This window comes from Dendrobates tinctorius, unplaced genomic scaffold (genome assembly GCF_039654945.1).
Source record: "Dendrobates tinctorius isolate UK_male_01 unplaced genomic scaffold, ASM3965494v1 ptg000174l, whole genome shotgun sequence".
Taxonomy (NCBI): Eukaryota; Metazoa; Chordata; class Amphibia; order Anura; family Dendrobatidae; genus Dendrobates; species Dendrobates tinctorius.
This window is the reverse complement of record NW_027361841.1, coordinates 13,981,038-14,004,038: the sequence shown is the minus strand read 5'-3', so window position 1 is coordinate 14,004,038 and position 23,001 is coordinate 13,981,038. Positions and strand designations below refer to the sequence as shown.

General features: G+C 39.1%; 1 protein-coding gene across 1 annotated transcript in view; it reads right to left on the bottom strand.

Moving 5' to 3' along the window:
* The window catches only part of HGF (hepatocyte growth factor), a 270,967-nt gene that overhangs the window by 71,698 nt on the left and 176,268 nt on the right, over positions 1–23,001 (bottom strand). The gene's annotated exons all lie outside the window — the stretch shown is intronic.

The window sequence follows — 23,001 nt, the reverse complement described above, 5'->3', positions numbered from 1 at the left end:
TTGTTATTTTATTCTTCATCTTTAAAGAGTCTAAACTTTGTATTTCCTTTGACATACACACGTGGTCAAAATTGTTGGTACCCCTCATGTAATGAGAGAAAAACCCACAATGGTCACAGAAATAACTTGAATCTGACAAAAGTAATAATAAATAAAAATTCTGTTCATTTTCAAAAATGAAAGTCAGACATTGCTTTTCAACCATGCTTCTGCAGAACTTAAAAAAAATAAAACCCTGGACAGAAATGATGGTACCCCTGAAAATAATGTGACAAAATAGACATGTTAAATCAAGGTGTGTCTACTAATTAACATCATAGGTGTCTACAATCTTGAAATCAGTGAGTGGACCTGTATAGAGGGCTCCAGATATTCACTGTGCTGTTTGGTGCCTTCACATTCAACATGGAAGTGAATGAAAGAGTTTTCTCAGGAGATTAGAAAGAAAATTATAGACCAACATGTGAAAGGTAAAAGTTTAAGATCATCTCCAAGCAGCTTGATGTTCCTGTGACTACAGTTGCACATATTATTCAGAAATTTAAACTCCATGGGGCTGTAGCCAATCACTCTGGACATGACCGCAAGAGGAAAATTGAAGACAAATCAAAGAGACGGATAATACATTTGGTAACAAAAGAGCCCAGAAAAACTTCAAAACAGAATAAAGGTGAATTTCAAGCTCAAGGAACATCAGTGTCAGATCACACCATCCATCGTTGTATGAGCCAAAGTAAACTTCATAGGAGACGACCAAGGAGGACACCATTGTTGAAAAGAAATCATAAAAAAACAAACTGGAATTTGCCAATCTACATGTTGGCAAGCCACAAAGCTTCTGAGAGAATGTTCTATGGACAGATGAGACAAAAATGGAAATTTTTGGCAGGGCACATCAGCTCTATGTTCACAGACGGAAAAATGAAGCATATCAAGAAAATAACACTGTCCCTACTGTGAAACAAAGAAGAGGCTCTGTTATGGGGCTTCTTTGCTGCATCTGGAACAGAATGTCATGAATCTGTGCAGGGCACAATGAAATTTCAAGACTATCAAAGGGATTCTAGAGAGAAATGTGCTGTCATGGGTCTTGCAACATGATAATGACCCAAAACAAACAGCTAAAAACACCCAAGAATGTCTAAGAGGAAAACATTGGACTGTTCTGAAGTGGCCTTCTATGAGCCCTAACCTAAATCCTATTGAGCATCTTTGGAAAGAGCTGAAACATTTAATCTGGAAAAGGCAACCTTGAAACATGAGACAACTGTAGCAGTTTGAGGAATGGGCCAAAATACCTGTCAAGAGATGCAGAAGTCTCATTGACAGTTACAGGAATCGTTTGATTGCAGTGATTTCCATAAAAGGTTGTGCAACAAAATATTAAGTTAAGGGTACCATCATTTCTGTCCAGGCCTATTTCATGTGTTTTATTTAAAAAAAAAAATTCTGTGGAAGCATGGTTGAAAAGCAATGTCTGACTTTCATTTATTCACTTTTCATAGATTTTTGATTTATTATTATTTTTGTCAGATTCAAGTTATTTTTGCCACCATGGTGGGTTTTTCTGTCATTAAATGAGGGGTACCAACATTTTTGACCACGTGTGTAGCTATATCAGAATCTTTATTTTTGACTTGGAAAATGGGGTTGTATATTTTTTAAATGTCTTAATATGTTTTAAAATATTTTTGTGGCCCCCAGCAGACTTGAACCTGTGATAATTTGATAATTTGTCCTATAAACTGCAAAATAAAATTATATTGGAATATTGCTGATCTGTTATGAAACCATGCCACAGACTTAATAGGAGCATTAAACAAAACCAGTGATGTTACAGCGATATTGCTAGCGATATCGCTATGTGTAACGGGCCCTTTAGAAATCCTGATCTCACTGTTCAGCTGCCACAGTACTGATATGCCCCACTGAAAATTCTAGATATTGATAGCACCGCTGAGAATGCTAAACACTGGTAGCAATGGCGGAGACATCTGTGGATCAGGGTATCATGCCCAAAGCATGATTTCAAAATATTTTATACCAAAATGCGCCCAAGGATAAAAATTTACTGAAAAAGAATAAGCCCCCTAGATTTTGGCTGCCATGATGGGAAGCATTTAAGACTCTCTTTTTATCAAATGTGTGTTTTATTAAGGATAGCAAGTGTTACCACTATGATTGATTTTTGAACGGTATCTCACAAATCTTTGTTAACACACATTAAACTCTTGTGGATTTAGAAACACTTAATTATTGTTGAGGTAAGATAAAGTGATATGTAGTTTTTAGCAGATTCTTTCCCAGGGAAGCATATAGCTTGTTTCAGGCAATTCAACAGTCCGCTATCTATCCATACAAAGCAATATATTATTCTCTATGTGACAGATAAGTATGGTAACAAAATAAATGCTGCTAATAAATTAAGAGCAAGCTACTTTTGCTCTTAGCTTGCATTATGTAGCTCCTCATTCATACACTTAATGTTCAATATATAAATCCAACTACACTTCATCAATTGATCCCGTTCATTCAGCTGCTTCCTCTCTCACTCTTTAGCCCAAGCTTTTCATATGAACTATGAACTGAATGGTGACGAAAACTCATGATCTTATGTGCCACTTTTAGAAGCCAGTGACCAGTTTTCTATACATTTATTTTCATTTATTTTAGACAATTATCGATATTGTGTACTGAAACAGGACTGCTCCTGTTCTCCCATGGGCATTCATATCCCATTCATGGTGTACTCATATAACATATTTACAGAGTTTTGCTTTGATGTAGCACATGACTCATTTTCCAGGTATGACTCCTTTTCTTTTCACAGTTTGTAGATACCAAACACCTATATGCCTAAAAGCAACAATTAAGCCACATGCTTAAAATTTCTGGTAAAAAATAATCACATTAACCTTTTCAAGATCCTGATTATTAATACAGGAAGCAATTGTATTTTTTTTTAGGATGGAGTGATCATCCTTGAAATTAATTATTTGATTGCAGATAGATAGTTTTCACATTTTCTACGGACTTTCCTTTGATTCCATTTTTTTCCACAGTTCTGTCCAAGCATGTTATGAACTAACATGATAATTTGGTTCTCATTAAAATGAACAAGCATCTTTAAGTTTTTTAGGGGTAGGAAATTAGACTATAAACTCCACTGGGGCAAAAATGATATGCATGAGTAAAATTCTTTTTAAGTAATGAGTTATATTTTGGCGTAAAAATAAGGACAATAAAATGTGAGAAATATGTTTCAAATTGTTCTGCTTCTGGTGGACGTTTAAGCTGAATGTTAGTTTTTTAGATTCACAAAGCAGCGTAATTTCCATGATATGTCTACCACACCAAATAGTTCCATCATTCGTTAGTGTACGTACATAGTAAGTAAGCCATATCTCCATAGACTGTTCATTCTTGATGATGATATTAAAATATAAATGCAAGTTCATTTTTACTTGTATTCATGTTGATATTAGGATCAGCAATAAAAACCAGCTAAAAGTTATGTGAATGTTTCTGGCAAAGATCGGAAAGATCAGTAGAGACATGAATCATTTTGCATTGTTAGTTCCAGAAATATATCAGTCAGTGGTCGGTCAGGTCTCAACTCTGTTACGTCTCAGGAAAGGTTTCCAATTGCATTGTAAAATTCCCCTGTCACAATTCTGAAAGTTTTTTTTATATAACAAATTGCATGTATATTTCTCCATGGAGTGACTCAAACTGGGGAGATATATGTATATAAAAATACATGCTACAATTCAAATCAATGTTTGCAATCAATCTTTTATCTACACAGCTTTAAATGCTGTTTGTCCTATTATTTCAACATATCAGCGTCGATTCACCAAGACGGAAGATTTTCTCATCAGTCTTGATGAGGTTGGTATATTGGAGTCAATCACTCCTGATTCATGAATGCTCTAAATCAATAAGGAGTATCTGATGAGTGTCATGCGCTTTGCCACAAATTTTACTACAGTCCCTGATGTGAGTATGATTTCTGGTGTAAGGGGAGCCATAGTTTGTCATGAAATAGGCAAGCTGTGACTTCATGCCCCCATCACTCCCATTTTTGGTGGCATCAAAAGTTAAAATGCCAAAATCCCAAAAATGTTTCAGAATTTTGGTGAAATTTCAAAACAATTTAAGTCAGAATCTTTGCAAAAATTTGTCTGATAAATAGAGGCCACTATCTGCAAACATCAAATTACATTGTTAATAATTACCAAAATAAAAATTATATTTAAAACTAAAAAAGGTAAAGACATCTAAGCTTCATAATGTCTGGATATCATACATTAGTAGTAAATACCTTTCTCTATGTTTTTATCTACAGGACAAACATATTATTATTATTATTATACATTTTATAGCGCCATTTATTCCATGGCGCTTTACATGTGAAAGGGGCAAATATAGACAAGTACAATAAACATAAGCAATATAAGGCACACACATGTACAAAAGGAGAGGACCCTGCCTGCAAGGGCTCACAGTCTACAGGGGATGGGTGAGGATATACAAGGAGAGGGTAGAGCTGGTCGTGTGCCGATTCAGTAGACTGAGGATCACTGCAGGTTGTAGGCTTGTCGGAAGAGGTGGGTCTTCAGGTTCTTTTTGAAGGTTTCTGTGGTAGGGAAAAGTCTGATGTGTTGGGGAAGAGAGTTCCAGAGTATGGGGGAAGCATGGGAGAAGTCTTGTATGCGGTTGTGTGAAAAAGAGATAAGAGGGGAGTAGAGAAAGAGATCTTGAGAGGATCGAAGGTTACATGTAGGTAAGTACCATGAGACCATGTCACAGATGTGAGGAGGAGACAGGTTGTGGATGGCTTTGTATGTCCTAGTTAGGGTTTTGAACTGAAGCCTCTGGACAATAGGAAGCCAGTGAAGGGCTTGGCATAGAGGAGAGGCTGGGGAATAATGGGGGGCAGGTGGATTAGTCAGGAAGCAGAGTGTAGGATGGATTGGAGTGGTGCCAGAGTGCTAGAGGGGAGGTCAGAGAGTAGGAGGTTGCAGTATTCAAGGCAAGAGATGATAAGGGCACTTTTTTTTTTGTGGTTTCATGGTCAAGGAACTATACATATACATAATCAGAAGCATTTTTTTAAATGCATATCATATTATTATGATTCAGGTGATATGTTACAGATGTAGTACCACGGTGCCCCACTTAAAGCCAGCCACGTTGCTCCACCATAATACCAATAACAGTGCTTCACAACATTTTCACCATCACTAACCATAACAATGCCAGTCACTTTGGCCACCGCAATGCCAGCCACAGTGCTCCACCACATTGTAAGTTGCAGTGATCACCACCAGTCAGAATGTCACATAATATTGCCAGCTATAGTGTCCACACCTTAAACCAGAGGTCACCAGATAGATATGATTTGTATGGTAGTAGAATTATGTTCTCCTCTTGTCTATCTATGCCCCATTAGGTGATAACATGTTCTTTTCCTTGAATGCAGTGACTGACACTGGTTGCCACAGCTAGATTTTCTGCTTGCTAATTATCAAAGCATTTTCATTGTTTGTTTTACGCACTCTTTTCTCATTTAGTATCTGAAATATATTTTTCATTCAAAATTCCAAGTTATCAAAATCCATTTATTATTTTTTTGTGTTAACTACTTTATACTGCCTATTAATATCTGCAAAATGTTACTGAACAATTCCTCTACAATTCTACTCGAATTAGATGACTAAGCTTATGCTACCATATCTGATGTAGAGTGAACATGACAATCATTGCAGATCTTTATTCTCTTGCAGTTATCTGTGGCAGAGTTGGTGTCCTCATATGCTACAGTTTCAGCCTTTCCACCACTGACTGACATCTTTTTCTCATTTCTCTCTTTTCTCTGTCAATCAGAGGCAGCTGATGAATCTGAAGAAATTTGCAGCATGTGCATATAATGGAGAGGCCTCTAGCCCTGCTGCAGATGATCAGGGATTTCATAAAAATAGCAAGACAAAAAGTAAGTTATAAATCACTGCAATCATGGTCTATGCCACTGCTTTATGCTGTCTTCTAATAGGAGAGCTCAGTGGTCAGCACTGTATCCATGCAGCGTTGGGGTCCTGGGTTCAAATCTCACCAATGACAACATCTGCAAGGAGTTTATTTGTTCTCCCTGGGCTCTCAGGTTTCCTCCCACACTCCAAAGACATACTAATAGAGCATTTAGATTGTGAATGGGGACAAGGATGATGATGTTTGTTAAGCGCTGCAGAATAAACGTATGCATGCATGTATGTATATGTAAAGGCCCCGTCACACACAGCGAGATCGCCAGCGAGATCGCTGATTTTGTGATGCCACAGTGATCTCACCAGCGAAATCGCTGTGTGTGACATGTATCAGTGACCGGCCCCTCTGCCGGGTATCGCTGATCGCGCTCAAACGTCCTGGGCCATTTTTTGATTGTCAGTCTCCCGCTGGCCAGCGCGCATCGCTGCATGTGACAGCGAGAGACCAACGATCAGCGACGCTGGGAGCTGGTTTCCAAGGTAAACAGCGGGTATCTAAGAACTGCGCGGCTCTTAGATACCTGCTGTTTACCTTTGGATACCAGCTTGCTCACTGGTCCTGATCGTTGGTGGGTCTGTCTATGTGACAGCTCACCAGCGATCAGCTAACTATGTCCCAGCGATCCCATCCACGTCGGATCATTGGTGGGATTGCTGGGACATTGAAGTGTGTAACAGGGCCTTAAATAAAATAAATAAATATATGGGATAGCATAAGCCTTGTGACAGATTCTCCTTAACGATAAAAAATAATTTATACTCCCTTTAAATAAAAAGAATTGAAAAACAGTAAATCAAACGATAACAGTTTAATTCTGTCCATGGCTGATAATCATTTAAATGCTGCTGTAAATCTCTAACATTAGCTTTTAAATTGACTGCTCCAGCATACTGGCTCCCATTGGTGTCCTGTGATGTGATTGCAGGTTCATTTTCCCTACAAGGACTAAAAAATAAAGTTAAAAAAAGTTTTTAAAAATATTAACCCCTTCCTGACATGAGATGTACTATCCCGTCCACGGTACCCGGGCCCGTATGACCGGGGACGGGATAGTACGTCTACCGCGATCAGCGGCGCCCACGTGGTGAGCGCCGCTGATCGCGGCCGGGTGTCAGCTGATTATCACAGCTGACACCCGGCACAATGTGTCAGGGGCGGTCACGGACCGCCCCCGACACGTTAACCCCTTGCACACCGCGATCAAACATGATCGCGGTGTACCGGGGGTTAAAGGGAGGCATCGGCAGGGAGGGGGCTCCCTCCGTGCTTCCCTGAGCCCCCCACGGCAGCGCAATGTGCAGCGCTGCTGCGGGGGGCTCCTTTCCTCCAGGCCCCCGAATCCAAGATGGCGACGGGGGCCTTCGGGGGCCTGGGGAAGCTGGCTTCCTCAGTGCCTGCAAAGCGCAGGCATGAGGAAGCCTTGTGCACTGCCTGTGACAGATTGCTGATCTGTCACAGTGATCTGTGATGTGACAGATCAGCGATCTGTCACAGGACAGTGATGTCCCACCTGGGACTATGTAATAAAGTAAAAAAAAAATTAAAAAAAAGTGTAAAAATAAATTAAAAAAAATCGCCAAATAAATTAGTAAAAAAAAAAAAAAAATATTCCCCAATAAATTCATTTTTTGAAAATAATAAAAAAAAAAACAATAAAAGTACACATATTAGGTATCGCCGCGTCCGTAACGACCTGCCCTATAAAACTGTCCCAATAGTTAACCCCTTTAGCGAACCCCTTAAAAAACAAAAATAAAAAACGAAGCAAAAAATAATGATTTATTATCATACCGCCAAACAAAAAGTGCAATAACGCGCGATCAAAAAGACGCATATAAATATCCATGGTACCGCTGAAAACGTCATCTTGTCCTGCAAAAAACAAGCTGCCACACAGCATCATCAGCGAAAAAATAAAAAAGTTATAACTCGCAGAATAAAGCGATGCAAAAATAATTATTTTTTATATAAAATAGTTTTCATTGCATAAAACCGACAAAAACATAAAAAAACGACCTAAATGAGGTATTGCTGTAACCGTGCTGACCCGAAGAATAAAACTGCTTTATCAATTTTACCGCACGCGGAACGGTGTAAACGCACCCCCCCCAAAAGAAATTCATGAAACGCTGGTTTTTGTTCATTCTGCGTCACAAAAATCAGAATAAAAAGCGATCAAAAAATTTCACGTGCCCGAAAATGGTACCAATAAAAACGTCAACTCGTCCCGCAAAAAATAAGACCTCACATGACTCGGTGGGTCAAAATACGGAAAAATTATAGCTCTCAATATGTGGTGATGCAAAAACTATTTTTACAATAAAAAGCGTCTTTTAGCGTGCGACAGCCGCCAAACATAAAAACCGCCATAAATAGTAAATCAAACCCCCCGTTATCACCCCCTTAGTTAGGGAAAAATAATAAAATAAAAAAAATGTATTTATTTCCATTTTTCCATTAGGGTTAGGGCTAGGGTTAGGGGTGTGTTGGGGTAGGGTTAGGGTAGGGTTAGGGTTAGGGCTAGGGCTAGGGTTAGGGCTAGGGTTAGGGCTAGGGTTAGGGCTAGGGTTAGGGCTAGGGCTAGGGTTAGGGCTAGGGTTAGGGCTAGGGTTAGGGGCGTGTTGGGGTTCGGGTTGGAGTTAGAATTGGGGGTTTCCACTGTTTGGGCACATCAGGGGCTCTCCAAATGCAACATGGCGTCTGATCTCAATTCCAGCCAATTCTGAGTTGAAAAAGTCAAATGGTGCTCCTTCCCTTCCAAGCTCTGCTATGCGCCCAAACAGTGTTTTACCCCCACATGTAGGGTATCAGCCTACTCAGGACAAATTGCAAAACAATTTTTGGGGTCCAATTTCTCCTGGTACCCTTGGGAAAATAAAAAATGGTGACTAAAAGATCATGTTTGTGGAAAAAATACGAATTTTTTATTTTCACGCCCGGGCGTTGTAAACTTCTGTGAAGCACTGGGGGGGTCAAAGTGCTCACCACACATCTAGATAAGTTCCTTGGGGGGTCTAGTTTACAAAATGGTGTCATTTGTGGGGGGTTTCCACTGTTTAGGTACATTAGGGGCTCTCCAAAGGCAACATGACACCCGCAGACCATTCCATCAAAGTCTGCATTCCAAAACGTCACTACTTCCCTTCCGAGCCCCGACGTGTGCCCATACAGTAGTTTTCTCCCACATATGGGGTATCAGCATACTCAGGACAAATTGGACAACAACTTTTGGGGTCCAATTTCTCCTGGTACCCTTGGGAAAATAAAAAAATGGTGACTAAAAGATCATGTTTGTGGAAAAAATACGAATTTTTTATTTTCACGCCCGGGCGTTGTAAACTTCTGTGAAGCACTGGGGGGGTCAAAGTGCTCACCACACATCTAGATAAGTTCCTTGGGGGGTCTAGTTTACAAAATGGTGTCATTTGTGGGGGGTTTCCACTGTTTAGGTACATTAGGGGCTCTCCAAAGGCAACATGACACCCGCAGACCATTCCATCAAAGTCTGCATTCCAAAACGTCACTACTTCCCTTCCGAGCCCCGACGTGTGCCCATACAGTAGTTTTCTCCCACATATGGGGTATTGATACTCAGGACAAATTGGACAACAACTTTTGGGGTCCAATTTCTCCTGGTACCCTTGGGAAAATAAAAAAATGGTGACTAAAAGATCATGTTTGTGGAAAAAATACGAATTTTTTATTTTCAAGCCCGGGCGTTGTAAACTTCTGTGAAGCACTGGGGGGGTCAAAGTGCTCACCACACATCTAGATAAGTTCCTTGGGGGGTCTAGTTTACAAAATGGTGTCATTTGTGGGGGGTTTCCACTGTTTAGGTACATTAGGGGCTCTCCAAAGGCAACATGACACCCGCAGACCATTCCATCAAAGTCTGCATTCCAAAACGTCACTACTTCCCTTCCGAGCCCCGACGTGTGCCCATACAGTAGTTTTCTCCCACATATGGGGTATTGATACTCAGGACAAATTGGACAACAACTTTTGGGGTCCAATTTCTCCTGGTACCCTTGGGAAAATAAAAAAATGGTGACTAAAAGATCATGTTTGTGGAAAAAATACGAATTTTTTATTTTCACGCCCGGGCGTTGTAAACTTCTGTGAAGCACTGGGGGGGTCAAAGTGCTCACCACACATCTAGATAAGTTCCTTAGGGGGTCTAGTTTCCAAAATGGTGTCATTTGTGGGGGGTTTCCACTGTTTTGGTACATCAGGGGTTTTCCAAACGCGACATGGTGTCCGATCTCAATTCCAGCCAAAAACGTCAAGTGGCGCTGCTTCCCTTCCGAGCTCTGCCATGCGCCCAAATAGTGGTTTACCCCCACATGTGGGGTATCAGCGTACTCAGGACAAATTGCACAATAACTTTTAGGGTCCTGTTACCCTTGGGAAAATAAGAATTGAGGGTGAAAAGATCATTTTTGTGGAAAAAAATATGATTTTTTAATTGTATGGCTTTATGTTATAAACTTCTGTGAAGCCCATGGGGGTTCAAAGTTCTCACCACACATCTAGATAAGTTCCTTAGGGGGTCTATTTTCCAAAATGGTGTCATTTGTGGGGGGTTTCCACTGTTTAGGTACATCAGGGACTCTCCAAACGTGACATGGCGTCCAATCTGAATTCCAGCCAATTTTGCATTGAAAAAGTCAAACTGCGCTCCTTCCATTCTGAGCTCTGCCATGCGCCGAAACAGTCGTTCCCCCCCACATATCAGGTATCTGCGTACTCAGGACAAATTGCACAATAACTTTTGCAGTTCAATTTCTCCTGTTACCCTTGGTAAAATAAAAAAAATTGAACCTGAATATTTTTTTTATGAAAAAAAGTTAGATGTTCATTTTTTTTTAAATATTCAAAAAATTTCATGTGACGCACCTAAAGGGTTAATAAACTTCTTGAATGTGGTTTTGAGCACCTTAAGGGGTGCAGTTTTTAGAATGGTGTCACTTTTGGGTATTTTCTATCATATAGACCCCTCAAAGTGGCTTCAAATGTGATGTGGTCCTAAAAATAAAATGGTGTTGTAAAAATGAGAAATCGCTGGTCAACTTTTAACCCTTATAACTTCCTAACAAAAAAAAATTTTGGTTCCAAAATTGTGCTGATGTAAAGTAATCATGTGGGAAATGTTAGTTATCAAGTTTTTTGTGTGCCGTATCTCTGTGATTTAAGGGCATAAAAATTCAAAGTTGGAAAATTGCGAAATTTTCAAAATTTTCGCCAAATTTCCGTTTTTCTCACAAATAAACGCAAGTTATTTGAATGAAATTTTACCACTAACATGAAGTACAATATGTCACGAGAAAACAATGTCAGAATCACCGGGATCCATGGAAGCGTTCGAGAGTTATGACCTCATAAAGGTACAGTGGTCAGAATTGTAAAAATTGGCCCGGTCATGAATGTGCAAACCACCCTTGGGGGTGAAGGGGTTAAAGTATAAATTGCCACCCTTTTACCGCATTCAAATTAAAGAAATGAAAACACAAAAGGTATTTGGTATCACTACATTCAGAAGAGACAGATCCATCAAAATATAACATTAGTTAACCTGATCGTTAACCCCTTCACTCCTCAAACCTGATTCCACCTTCATGACCATGGCAAATTTTATAATTCTGACCATTGTCAATTTATTTGGTAACAACTCTGGAACGCTTCAACAGATCCCATTGATTCTGAAAATGTTTTTCGTGACATATTGTACTTCATTATAGTGGTAAAATTTGTCTGATAGAATTTGCATTTATTTGTTAAAAAATTGGAAATTGGGGGAAAATTAGAAATTTTTGCATTTTCAAACTTTTAATTTGTATGCTCTTTTAAAGGGAGATTTAAGTCACAGAAAATATTTAATAATCAACATTTCCCACGTGTACTTTTACATGAGCACAATTTTTGAAACATAGTCGTTTTTATTAGGGAGTTAGAAGGGATAAAAGCTGTCCAATGATTTCTCATTTCTTCAAACTTACAAAACCATATTGTTTAGGCACCATATCATATTTGAAGTGACTTTGAGGAGCCTATATAACAGAAAGTTTTCAAAATTGACACCATTCTAAAACTTGACCTCTCAAAGTGCTCAAACAATATTCAAGTAATGTATTATGCCTTTAGGTGTTTCATAGGATTTAAGGGAATGTGTAAAGAAAAAATGAACATTTAACATTTTTTTCACTAAAATTTTACTTCAGACCAATTTGTTTTATTTTCATAAGTGTAACAGGAGAAAATGGACCACTATGTTGTACAATTTCTCCTGAGTACATTGATACCAAATATGTGGAGGAAAACTATTGTTTAGATGCACTGACGGCTCAGAAGGGAAAGAGCATCATATGATTTTTCAAATGTAAAATTTGCTGGAATCATTAGCATACACCATGATGGGTTTCCAGAGCCCCTTATGTGCCTAAACAATGAAAAACCTCTACACGTGATGCTATCTCGGAAATAGACCCATCAAGTAAAGTGTTTCGATGTGTGGTGTGTACCTTGAACCCCCAGGTGCTTCACAGAAGTTTATAACGTTGTGCAAATAAAAAAAACAAATTTTTCTCACAAAAATGTATTTTAGCTCCAATTTGTTTTTATTTTCACAAGGGTAACAGGAGAAAATTGCACCAAACAATTTGTTGTGCAATTTTGCCTGTTTACGCTGATATCCATATATTTGGGAAAACTACTGTTTGGGTACTCGACAGGAATCGGAAGGGAAGGAGCACCATTAGATTTTTTGAATGCAGAATTGAGTGGAATCACTATGAGATGCCATGTCACATTTGGAGTTCCCCTGATATGCCTAAACAGTGGAAACCCCCACAAGTGACCCCATTTTGGAAAATAGGCCCCTCAAGGAATGTATCTAGATGTGCGGTGAGTACTTTGAACCCCCAAGTGCTTTACAGAAGTTATAACGCTGAGCTGTGAAAATAAAAAAAATCATATTTTTCCCACAAAAATGTTCTATTAACTAAATTTTTTAACTAGACCGTGTAATTATGTATGGTCTTGATTTGTAATCTTACAAAATTTTTAAGCACTTTTTATCAGTTTTATAGATCACAAAAATGTACTCAGACTACGTCATACTGCATGACTGAGAAATCTAACCCTACAAAATCTAAAAAATCTTTTTCTGAGTTTTAGAGAGCACATAAATGTACCCAGACCACATAATACTGTATGGCAGAGAAATGTAAACCTACAAAATTGTTAAACTTTTTCTTAGTTTTAGGGCTCATAGAAATTTTCTCAGACCATTTAATACTGCATGGCTGAGAAATGTAACCCTATAAATTTTTTAAATGCTTTTCTTCAGTTTGAGATCATAGAAATGTACTCCAAACTATGGAAAAAACTATGGAATAGTGTATGGGTCATAAATTTAACCCAGGAAATTGTTTCAACTGTGTTTGGGAGTGTTAAACAACACAAAAAGTACCTTAAAGCATCTAATACTTTATTGATCAAAATACATGCTGGACTATTTATATGGATACACCTAAATAAAATAGGAATGGTTGGTGATATCAGCTTCCTGTTTGTGGCACATTAGTATATGGGAGGAGGGAAACTTTTCAAGATGGGTGGTGACCATGGTGGCCATTTTGAAGTCAGCCATTTTGGATCCAATTTTATTTTTTAATGGGAAGAGGGTCATGTGACACATCCGTCTTATTGAGAATTTCACAAGAAAAACAATGGTGTGCTTGGTTTTAATGTAACTTTATTCTTTCATGAGTTATTTACAAGTTTATGACCACTTATAAAATGTGTTCAAAGTGCTGGCCATTGAGTTGGATTGTCAATGCAACTCTCTTGTCCCACTCTTGACACACTGATAGCAACACTGCAGAAGAAATGCTAGCGCAAGGCGTCAGATTCCTTGTAGGTCCCTTGGATACCCGATGTGTACTTTAGTTACCAGCTCCCTTCATCAGTGCGCTGGTAACTAACGAACACAGCGATGCCACGCGCTCGGCGTTGCTGTGCTGATCGCTGGTGAAGCTGTCTGTTTGACAGCGATCATGTAGCGACTCACCAGCGATCCTGACACGTTGATATCGTTGTCGGGATCGCTAGTGAGTCGTTATGTGTGAAGGGGCCTTAATTCATTATGCTGTGCACACAGGCCTAGATAAGAACTCTCTCCCTCCAATAAGAAATGTCACAGAGCTGTGCAATGGCGTCATTGCACTTAGCCGGGCTGTGCCTGTTATTTTATAATCATTAATGATGTTATTTGGCCAGCCTATCACAATTATGCCAAGATGGTTACGATATTACAGTAATGCACAGGCAATCCATGCATGCTTATTGGCTATGTAACAGGCACCAAAATGAAGGGTGCGGATTCGAGTTTTACATACAGCACCACTCAATACCAAGTAATGAGTACATCCAAGCACTGTCATATTTGAGTTATAACCAAGTGTCACCGAGCATGTTCGCTCATCCATAATCAGTAACACACCCTTCTATACACTACATTGGATGATATGGCAATGAAGTTCTCAAATAGGAACTATCAACAACACATCCTATAACAGCTAAAACAAAGAGCAATCAGAAGAAATATACCCCCACCCCTCATTTAAACCATCTGGGAAACGCTCCCATTTATACACACATATCACACTATAATGCCAACAATCTACACAATTATCTGGAAACATATGGTTTTATTTCACAGTACTTATCCCGACATTGAGGCTTTCTCTGCCCCAGCATTTGTATGTTCTAGGCATTCACATCATTTTAAAGATCATCTAGTAAGGGCTAACATAGGTAGCCTCCTCAAAGAACCAGCTCAACAATTCTTGAGCTCCAAAATGTATGAACCTTTCTCATGCCTTGGATGTACAGCTTTCTCTGCTATTAGTAAATCGACTGATAGTGACGCAATCATTGATCACATGATGAGCGACACAATTCTAGTTTTCTAGACTTAACCTCTGCAAGTTACTTCCTTCTCTCCTATTTATTATAGCCTCTGCTGCATTTGCCCAATCTTGTGCATCAGCACTGATAGCAACTGCTATCCCATAATCACCTTTATGCTGGATACAGGTATGACCTTAATGTCTTTGGCCTTTGTATTATCTACCTTCTATTTTGCATTACTGCTCTCAAAACCCTTTGACTTTCTATTTTCCCCATTTTTACTATGGCTCTACTTTCACTGGGTTTTTAGTGATACCAACTACATTTTTACATTTATCTCCATTTACTTTAACTAACTGGGCACCTTGTATTCTACCACGATCTTGGCACAACCAATAAACATGACCAGTGCACTTATATAGTTAATCCTTCTATGTACACATTACTTGCATTGTTGTATTAATGTTGTTGAGATTATTGTTACCTTTATGTTCTATGAGTCTGTTCTATGTGGAATACAATTGTAAATTTGTTTTCTATTTTATTTTTTACATTATTTCCAATATTAATTCTCTACAACATCTTCTGGCAACTATTGTTATTATTTACTGTGCTTTTTGTAATGTATTTCTCTGTTTCTATGTCTTCATTTGACACTACCATATGTATGTGTTGCTTTCGTTATATCTATATGATGCTCCCTTGTGTATTAAACTGATATTTCTGACCATTGACGCCAAATAGTCTAGTTGTCCCATGGTTTCACTTGTAGTCCTCCTGGCAATACCTAATTGTGATCCTTGAGATATGTTATCATATATTATATTTTGCCTAATCCTATTTTAGCTGTTTACTATTAGATTCTTTGTATCTATCATATTAGTTTGACTTTATGTCCTGCTCAATATAACTGTTTTGTATTTTCCACTGTACAGTATATATTTTTGTATTGCACATATGTTTTTCACCCCCATTTTTCCTTTCCTCATAAGAACCAAATAGTGAAGACCCGGGACAAGTCGACACATTCTAGATTTGTTACCTCACGTCTTGAAACCTCTTACATTTTCATGTGCTGATTTCACAATTAAAACCTGCAATTGAACTAATCTGATAGTGTAGTGAATACTTAATCAATGATCTTCTGAAAGAATACCATACTGCACCAGCAACTTCTCCTAGATCTGAGTGCAGACAAATCTTCTGATGCCTGCCACTCACACTGAAATCCCCAAGCACAAGATCATAGCCCACGTCGAAACATCATGATTTTGTGACCTTGAACAGACATGTGTAATACTGTCGAGGGCCTCATCAGAGCCTGAAGTCCTGACTCAGTGTAAGAGGGCCAGTGATTTCTGTGCCGGGATCAAAAGATACAACGGAGTTTGCATGAGTGACAGGGAGGAGCAGAGGGGCCAAAGAATTTGAGTAGGCAGCATGGTGGCTCAGTGGTTAGCACTGCAGCCTTGCAGCACTGGAGTCCTGGGTTCAAATCCCACCAAGGACACAATCTGCAAAGAGTTTGTATGTTCTCCCCATGTTTGCGTGTGTTTCCTCCAGGTAGTCTGGTTTCTTCCCACATTCCAAAGACATACGGATAGGAATTTTAATTTGCGAGCCCCATCGGGAACAGTGCCAATGATGTCTGTAAATCGCTGTGGAATTAATGGCGCTATATAAATGAGTAAAATATATGGAATAAATACATTTTTTACCATTTTTATGGCCCTTTCTGATTAAAAAAAAATGGTGGCAAGCTTTCATTTTCTTGAAAACTTGCAGACGAAAATAAAAATTCTTCATTAGGGCAAGTGCAAATTCAATTCCACTAACATTTATTCAGTCATGTCTACTCTTCCACATAGACATCAAACCTGAACATCACTGGGCCTCTCTGTTTTATATTTCCACAAATAAAAGTACTATGCTGTGTGTTTAATCTGTGGTTTTGGCTCCACATACAATATTGCTCAATGTTGTGCAATATATCTTCCACAGCCAATACTCATTAAGCATCAGAATTTTGAGCACACTAACAATATCATCATGTCTTTATTATACTCAAAGGACTCAATTTTATATTTCTGTATTCAAATAATTACATTAGAGTAATTTACTGGAAAAAATAATGAGGGGTTAACACTTTCAAACCACAAAGTCCACAAAAATGTAATGATCACCATATACCACATAAAGAATAAAATACCCAGCAAAAGTATCCAGTGAAAAAACAGTAAAGATAATGAAAAATGCACTAACACATATAAATGAGTGAACAGTATGGGTAATGTATTTATTTAATTAAATCTTTATTCCTTTCACAGGTATTTGAAACTTATGAGTGTTCTGACTTTTGAAGCTTGGCATCAAAAATAGAAACTGATTGACTTCCCAAAAGTGTATTAAGTGGAAAAAGTGTATATTTAACAATCAGCAGTGCTAAATACAGTTGGATAGATCATTTGAAGCTCAAATTAGTAAGTGTCACTTATTTTTCTGCCCAAAATTTGATTTCTCACAATAATGAATGGGGTTATGATTTGTAGGGCCTATAATTGACTCGAAATTATGTGTGTAAGGGTACCGTTACACTTAGCGATGCACCAGCGATCCCGACAACGATATGGATCGCTGGTGCATCGCTAAGTGGTCGCTACTGAGCTGCCACACAGGCAGATCTCACCAGCGACATAGCAGCGGTCGGGGGTCGCTACTTACCTGTCAGACGTGGCGATCCTGCCGTCTTCCTGCCCGCGTCCACGTGTCGCTCGTCGGCGCCACAGGAAGCCCAGCAGGAAGCGCCCGATGAGAAATGATCCAGGACATTCTCGCGTGATGAGCAGCGGGGGAGCGGGTCAGAGGTAAGTGTCGCATGCAGCGATATCGCTAGCAATATCGCTGCAACGTCACAAAATCAGTGACTTTACAGCGATATTGCTAGCGATATCGCAGTGTGTAATGGGGGCTTAACACTGTGAGGTCTCCTATGTGTGTACTAAACTGTTTTAAGCACTGTAATGTAAGCACAGCTTTATTAATGTCCAACCAGGCAAGGAGAAATCAGATGGTAGCCAGTGGTGGCCAACAAGGGTATTTGGTGGTGTTTATGAGTCTTATATGGGACTATTACGACAATGAAGTGTGCAAAAAAACATTATTTTGTTAAAGCACAGTTTATGAGGCAGACAGTTATGTTTAAATTTCTAGGTTATGGAGAATTTTCTTTTGTATTTCAAAAAAATGCTTCCCTCCTTGTTCGCAGTGTGGGAAGTATATTAAAATGCAGCTATTAAGTTATTACTGTAGCATAGCATATATTAATTAATTCACAGTCAGTGAGTGACTATACAGCTGCAGCAATTAATTGAATCTTTGTATTGTTCACAGACTTAGGCTGGGGTCACATTAGTGTATAGCATCCAATGTGAGAGCATCAGATGCAATATGCTTATGACACTTGGCTAAAGCTGTGCTGCGAGTGTTATCCAAATGTCATGCTACTGTGCTCCGATCCTCTTGTATGAGAGAATTGCAGCACAGATGTGGAGTAGACAGAGAAAGTAACTTCTCCATCTTCTCCTTTGCTAGTGTCCCAGCCTCTTCTTACCTTTTGCCTAAAAACAGCAGCCATGGGTTCTTCTAAGCAGCTAACTAACACCCTGAAAATGGTGGAGGCCCACAAAGCAGGAGAAAGCTATAAGAAGATAGCAAAGCGATTTGAAATTGCCCTTTCGTCAGTTTGAAACGTAATTAAGAAATGACAGTTTACAGGAACCAAGCAAAATTTAAGTGAGAGCTGCTTAGAGGATTGATAGTGAGGAAAATCAGAAAGACTGTTTGGCTGAAAAAGACTTTTAGAAAGATTTAGCAAACTCAGGAGTTGTGAAGCACTGTTCTACTGTTCAGAGACACCTGCCCAAATATGGCCTACATGAAAATTAATCAGAAGAAAACCTCTCCTGCATTCACACCATAATATTCAGCTTCAGAAGAATACAAAAGAACATTTAAACAAGCCTGATGAATTTTGGAAACAAGTCATATGGACCAATGAGGTTAAAAGAGAACTCTTTGGCCACAATGATCAAAGGTATGTGTGGAGAATAAAGGGCACAGAATTTCAGGAAAATAATATCACGCCAACCATTAAACATGGGGGTGTATCAATCACACTTTGGAGTTCTGCTGAAGTCAATGGCATGGGGAACATTTCATGGGTAGAGGGAAAAATGGATTCAATAAAAATTCAACAAATTCTTGATGCAAACATGACACCATGTGTAAAAAAGTTGAAGTTGAAAAGTTGATGGCTTCTATAAATGGATAATGATCCTAAACTCACAAAAAATCCTCAATAGACTACCTCCAAAGGCACAAGCTGAAGATTTCACAATGACCCTCACTGTCCCCTGATCTGAACATCATTGAAAATCTGTGGCTAGACCTCAAAATGACAGTGTATGCAAGACGATCCAGGAATCTCACAGAACTGGAAGAATGGATGAAGATCCCTCAAACAAAAATTGAAAGAGTCTTTGGTTATAAAAAAGCTTTTGCAAGCAGCGATACTTTCAAAACGGGGTGCTACTGAATACTAACCATGCAGGGGGCTAAAACTTTAGCATCGGTCCTTTATGTAATTTTTAAAACATAAAAGATGAAAAAATATTTTTTTTTGCCTGAACACAAAGGAATTGTGTCATCTTTAACTTAGGGCTATTAGAGATCATTTCATCTTCAACTTTCTTAACTGTTCACAATAATACTAATTTTGACCAGGGGTGCCCAAACTTTTAAAAGCCACTGTATCTATAACTGCATAAAGTACTTTACAGCTATTTTCTGTAGTGAACTATCAGTATACCTTTACTTTGAATGTGAATATGAAGAACATCTGGAGTGACACATTATTCATACAGTCCATTACACTGACTTTTTATTTATACCATTTTGCTGTAGATACGATCTTTTGATTGCCTATTATTGCATTTCATTGCATTGTAGCTGCAACTATAAAAAATACGTAATTCTGGTGTTTTGAATTTTTCTCATTACACTGTTTAGCAATCGGGTTAATATTTTTATATTGATAGGGAGATTCTGAACATGGCACTACCAAATATGTACTGTATATACAGTGGGGCAAAAAAGTATTTAGTCAGTCAGCAATAGTGCAAGTTCCACCACTTAAAAAGATGAGAGGCGTCTGTAATTTACATCATAGGTAGACCTCAACTATGGGAGACAAACTGAGAAAAAAAAATCCAGAAAATCACATTGTCTGTTTTTTTTTTCATTTTATTTGCATATTATGGTGGAAAATAAGTATTTGGTCAGAAACAAGCAATCAAGATTTCTGGCTCTCACAGACCTGTAACTTCTTCTTTAAGAGTCTCCTCTTTCCTCCACTCATTACCTGTAGTAATGGCACCTGTTTAAACTTGTTATCAGTATAAAAAGACACCTGTGCACACCCTCAAACAGTCTGACTCCAAACTCCACTATGGTGAAGACCAAAAAGCTGTCAAAGGACACCAGAAACAAAATTGTAGCCCTGCACCAGGCTGGGAAGACTGAATCTGCAATAGCCAACCAGCTTGGAGTGAAGAAATCAACTGTGGGAGCAATAATTAGAAAATGGAAGACATACAAGACCACTGATAATCTCCCTCGATCTGGTGCTCCACTCAAAATCCCACCCCGTGGGGTCAGAATGATCACAAGAATGGTGAGCAAAAATCCCAGAACCACGCGGGGGGACCTAGTGAATGAACTGCAGAGAGCTGGGACCAATGTAACAAGGCCTACCATAGGTAACACACTACGCCACCATGGACTCAGATCCTGCAGTACCAGACGTGTCCCACTGCTTAAGCCTGTACATGTCCGGGCCCGTCTGAAGTTTGCTAGAGAGCATTTGGATGATCCAGAGGAGTTTTGGGAGAATGTCCTATGGTCTGATGAAACCAAACTGGAACTGTTTGGTAGAAACACAACTTGTCGTGTTTGGAGGAAAAAGAATACTGAGTTGCATCCATCAAACACCATACCTACTGTAAAGCATGGTGGTGGAAACATCATGCTTTGGGGCTGTTTCTCTGCAAAGGGGCCAGGACGACTGATCCGGGTACATGAAAGAATGAATGGGGCCATGTATCGTGAGATTTTGAGTGCAAACCTCCTTCCATCAGCAAGGGCATTGATGATGAAACGTGGCTGGGTCTTTCAACATGACAATGATCCAAAGCAGACCGCCAGGGCAACGAAGGAGTGGCTTCGTAAGAAGCATTTCAAGGTCCTGGAGTGGCCTAGCCAGTCTCCAGATCTCAACCCTATAGAAAACCTTTGGAGGGAGTTGAAAGTCCGTGTTGCCAAGCGAAAAGCCAAAAACATCACTGTTCTAGAGGAGATCTGCATGGAGGAATGGGCCAACATACCAACAACAGTGTGTGGCAACCTTGTGAAGACTTACAGAAAACGTTTGACCTCTGTCATTGCCAACAAAGGATATATCACAAAGTATTGAGATGAAATTTTGTTTCTGACCAAATACTTATTTTCCACCATAATATGCAAATAAAATGAAAAAAAACAGACAATGTGATTTTCTGGATTTTTTTTTCTCAGTTTGTCTCCCATAGTTGAGGTCTACCTATGATGTAAATTACAGATGCCTCTCATCTTTTTAAGTGGTGGAACTTGCACTATTGCTGACTGACTAAATACTTTTTTGCCCCACTGTATTTGCTTTTTTAATATTTTATTTTGAATGCGGCGAAAACGGGGCGATTTGAACTTTCATATTTTTTATTTTATATTTTTAAAAACTTTTTTTTAATTTTTTGCATGCTTCAATAGTCTCCATGGGAGACTAGAAGCTGCAGTACTTTGATCGCTTCTGCTACACATAGGCGATGATTAGATTGCCTGTGTGTAGCAGAAATGCTCACTTGCTATGAGTGCCAACCGAGAGTCACCGATAGGTGGGATTAAGGACGTGCTATAATTTTAAGACACCTCTCCATTACTAACTCCATTCTCATATTATCAGTAAAAAAACACCCAGAAGAAAGTCTTTTATTACACACTGTTTTACAAATTTTCACCATGAGAAGTTTTTTACTGTGAACTCACTGAACTCAGTGCTGCACTGAAAGACTATTTCTCATGGTACTAGCAGTGATCTCACTGAGGTCACCTCAGTTCATAGGCCCAGCTCACTCTGAAGTGAGCTGGGAATGCAGATTCAGTGACTTGCGGTAACCTTGATGACATCACTGCTAGTCACTGATGCTGCACTCGCAGCAACTCATTCTCCTGTGCTTTTTAGCCTGGACAGTTGCATCTTGGCATCATCCTGAATGAAAACCAATTATCGCAGATATGTATTACGGCATGGTACAATATGTAGGACAAGAGAGGGATATTGTTTTTGTTTTTTTACAGAAGGCCAGGGCTTCAATGAAATGGGTGTTAGGTGAGTATTTTTGTTATTCATTATTTTCTTTTTTTTGTTTACAGGGGACCACGGCTTCAATGGAATGGGCATAAGATGAGTATAACTGTTTTTATTATTTTGAAATAAATGTGTAAAATGGTGTGTATTTTTATAAATAAAAGACTTTATTCTGGGTGTTTTTTTACTGACAATATAACTATGTGGTTAATAATGTACAGGCATCTTATAAACAACTCACCATTACTAACTGCTGAGCTAGATGTCACGTGAAAATACAAAGATGGCATCAACCCTACAAATCATAACCCCATTTGCCAACCCCCACAGGGCAATTGCGAAGAGCTGGGCAGTGCACCAGAATTGGTGCATCTAATTGATGCGCCTTTTTCTGGGGTGGCTGTGGGCTGCTTTTTTTAGGCTGTGGGCCAATATCCATGGCCCCTTACGAGCCTTTGAATACTAACCCCCAAGCTGTCTGCTGTAGCTTGGCTGGTTGTTTAAAATTGGGGAGGGACACCACTCCAATTCTTTTAACTATTTATTTAAATCATTAAAATAATGGTGTGGGGACCCATCTATTC